At 36.8% G+C, this 3,850-nt stretch overlaps 1 non-coding gene across 1 annotated transcript; it reads right to left on the bottom strand.

Annotated features, from left to right (window-relative positions):
* Positions 1-2,008: 2,008 nt before the first annotated feature.
* LOC140856809 (small nucleolar RNA R71) lies at positions 2,009-2,114 on the bottom strand. The gene has a single exon (XR_012140411.1). It is a non-coding gene; the product is annotated as a small nucleolar RNA R71 (small nucleolar RNA).
* Positions 2,115-3,850: the final 1,736 nt, after the last annotated feature.

Genomic DNA, 3,850 nt, shown 5'->3' with positions numbered 1-3,850 from the left:
AAAGTTGATCCGAACCTAGAATCGGAGTGTATTGGGTTGGCTTGTACCCGAAAAATAAGTGGACTAGCTTGGGATAGCTAGTGTCGGAACTTCCGACGTTTGTATTCGGGTTGAATACAAGTTTAGTGGATTGGAATTCCCAAGTAGGAGCTTGGGGAGTGGATGTAGGTGCAACATTGGCACCGAACCACTATAAATCCTTGTGTTTGTGGTGTGCATAATTGCTTCTCTTTAACTCTTCATTATTTCCTTGCATTCTTGCTTTAGGCAATTAATCTTGAACTTAGGTTATTCTCCTCATTCATTTAGCTATTGACAAACATTTTTCATAAGTCATTAGTTAAGCTTAAAATTTTTAGAAACCCAATTCACCCCCCCTCTTGGATTGCATAGCTGGGCAACAGTCGCACAAGGTCGGAAGCCGGAAGAGTCCTAAGAGGGTTGGCCTCTTACGAACTTCGGCTGGGGTTATTTTATACCCAACAAGGTTTATTTTTGGTGCCCTGACGACGCGCATCAAATTTTGGCACCGTTGTCGGGGATCTTGGCACGATTAATATTTTTTTAAAAAAAAATAATTTATTTATTACTTTCTTTAATTTATAATCTTTTTAGTTAACTACTTTATTTACTTGTTTGCTTTTTGTTCTCTTGATTTATAAAAAAAAAATATTATAAATATTTGCTTACTTGCTGAATTGCTTTAGTTTATTTTCTTTATATTCTTGAGTTAACTTTTAATATAATTAAATTTTTTTATTTTAATTGCTTAAAAAAATAAAAAAAATTATTTTTACATTGACACCTCATAAACCATTTAGAAAATTAGAGACTTAATCATAAAATCTAAAAAAAAATAAATTGATTTAATTTAATCTTGACTGTATGCTAATTACGAAGATTGGACATCTTGGTTTGTTGCATCTCATCTCCATAATTAATCTTAAGGGCAATAACCTATTAATCAGATAAGGTGGAGATTTGATCACCCTTCCTTGGCTCAAAAATTATATCCTTTATTTTGCATTAAATCAAGCCTTAATTTTAAAATCAACTAGACGTCAGCCCTAAAAATTTCGAGCTCAATAGGACGAGAAAGCTCTAGAGTTGAACTGAGTGCGGATTGGTTAATTGCTCGGTGTCTATGGCAAGTGGTTCAAGAAAGTAGTTTTCAATTGGTTCCGTTGACTGACCTGACCAACTTAGTTGGTGTCTAAGAAAAGCAATGTGCAGAGAACCTCCCACATCTTACACTTACCTGGCCGAGTCAGTTAGTCAGTCTTGAGCTTGGAGTGCTCAAAGGCGGCCTTGGAAGTTAGAAGCTGTCTAGATCTAGGTTAATCCTAGGATAGAAAGTACATGCTTGTTTAATTTGATTGTAAATAACACCTAAACATTAACTAATTTCTCCGTCCTTATAGTTTTAAGATTCTTAGGTTCTTCTCTTTAGATTTCCTTCATTCTTTTTTCACTTTATTTAAATAAAAAAAAAACTAAAATTTTTTGTGTGTGCTCTAAAGTATAATTGTAGGGTGTATGCTCGGTCGTAGATCGTTACGACAAAAAATCCAACCTTTTGGTCCAGAAAAAAAAGAACCTTTAGAGCCAACAGACGTAAAAATATGGAATGAAATCAGGAGAATGATCCACCTAGATAGTTGAAGGAGTACTTTACTCCTTCCACATATACCTACTCTACTTGTATTCAAGTGCCCCCTGTGGAGGCCATCCAATATGAAATTAAGTCCAGTATAATCCTATGTTACCTTCATTTTATGGACTTAGTAATAAGGACCCTTATAAACATCTTGAAGAATTTTTTGAGATATGCTCAACTGTCAAGATTCACAACTTCTCCGATGATGCTCTTAGGTTAAAATTATTCCCTTTCTCACTTAAGAACAAAGCCAAATACTGGCTACATACTTTGGATTCCATGACTATATCAACATGGGACCCGCTGCAAGGAGAGTTTCTCAAGAAATATTTTCTCATAGAAAAAACTAATCAAATAAGAAAAGCCATAACTAGTTTTTTTCAATTAGATGGAGAAATGTTCCATGAAACATGGGAGAGGTTAAAGGACCTTATTAGAAAATATCCCCATCATACTGTACCCAAGTGACAGTTAATCCAATATTTTTATGATGGGCTATCTGAAAGACATCGATAAATGGTCGATGCATCATGCGGTGGAACATTCATGCTCAAAAGTGAGGAAGAGGCATGGCAACTGTTTAAAATTTTAAGTGAAAATTTATTGCATCATATGTCTGCCTCCATTAGAGATAAACCCATGTTAAACCCAAAGAGAGGTGGAATATATGAAGTAGGAAACTCAATAGATATCCATAATAAGGTAGATGAATTGTCCCAAAAGATAGATCAATTCTTAAGTATGGGACATTCCTCTTCTCCATCTTGTCAGATGCAAGATATATGTGCATTATGTTCGAGCCCCACTCATTGTGTGAATGATTGTCTAGTTGCACCACAGTTTTCTAAATATGTACAAGAACAAGTCCATCAAGCCCAAACTACTCATAGACTAGGGAACAACCCCTATTCTAGTATGTACAATCTAAGATGGAGAAACCATCCGAATTTCTCATGAAAATCACAACCAGTGGTTCCTCCAGTGCAACAAAGATCAGGTTATCCGGATGCGGTTTATAGGCATCCATCTCAGTCACAATATCAGAATCCTCCTTAACCCATCCCGAGTATTCATAACTCGACTTTCGAAAAAAAGGTGCTGCAAGCACTTAAAGGACTAGAAATGAATACCCAACTCCTTCACTCCCATACGCAATCAATAGCAAAGCTAGAGACCCAGATAGGTCAGCTAGCAACAGCTTTCAGTAGGAGGGAAGAAGGCAAATTATCCAGTCAGCCTATTAATAACCCAAAAGGACAGTATATGGCTAAAAGCACCATTGGTCCTGAAACTTTTTTCGAACATGCCAAATCGATTATGACCCTTAGAAGCGAGAAAACCTTAAATCAACTTGAAGTAATCCAACAACAAGAGCAACCAATTCCAGCTACACCAGAAAAGAAGAAACCTGAAGAGAGGAAAGAACCTGTTAACCCAGCACCTGCACCTAAGGCTCCATTTTTCAGTGCTTTAGAATCCCCTCTGCCTTTTGATAAGAAGAGTATAAAAATGAATGAAATGCTGGAACTATTTAAACAAGTCCAGATAAACTTATCCCTTCTCGATGCCATTAAGCAAGTTCCGACCTATGCCAAATTTCTAAAGGACCTGTGTACACAAACGAAAATCAAAGGCACAGATACCAAGAAAAGTCAACCTAACTGAGCAGGCCAGCTCAGTTTTTCAGCAAATTGCCCCACCCAAACTGAAAGATCCAAGTATCCCAATTATTTTTTGTGTCATAGGGGACCTCACGATTAAGAAGATATTATTAGATTTGGGTGCAAGTGTCAACCTTCTCCCGAGCTGTGTATATGATCTATTTGGATTTGGAGAGTTAAAATCCACGATGGTGACCTTACAACTAGCAAACCGATCTATTAAGGTACCCCATGGAATGCTGGAAGATGTGTTGGTGAAAGTAGATGAATTCTATTTTTTTGTTGACTTTCTTGTGCTGGATATGGAATCTGACAGCAATCCTAGCCAAATATCGATCATCCTAGGTAGACCCTTCTTAGCAACCGCTAATGCTTGTATAAATTGTAGGATCGGGGTTATGGATGTATCTTTCGAAAATAAGAAGTTGAGGTGGAATATTTTCAATGCATCTCAGGGACCACCTACGTACGACCATAATGAGATCAACCTGTTAGAGGAAGTTGTAGAAGATAAAACTCTTGCCTTACTCAA

The sequence above is a fragment of the Elaeis guineensis genome, chromosome 3 (genome assembly GCF_000442705.2).
Source record: "Elaeis guineensis isolate ETL-2024a chromosome 3, EG11, whole genome shotgun sequence".
In the NCBI taxonomy this organism is placed as follows: Eukaryota; Viridiplantae; Streptophyta; class Magnoliopsida; order Arecales; family Arecaceae; genus Elaeis; species Elaeis guineensis.
Note: the sequence above shows the minus strand (reverse complement) of the source record. Positions and strands in the feature narration are given on the sequence as shown.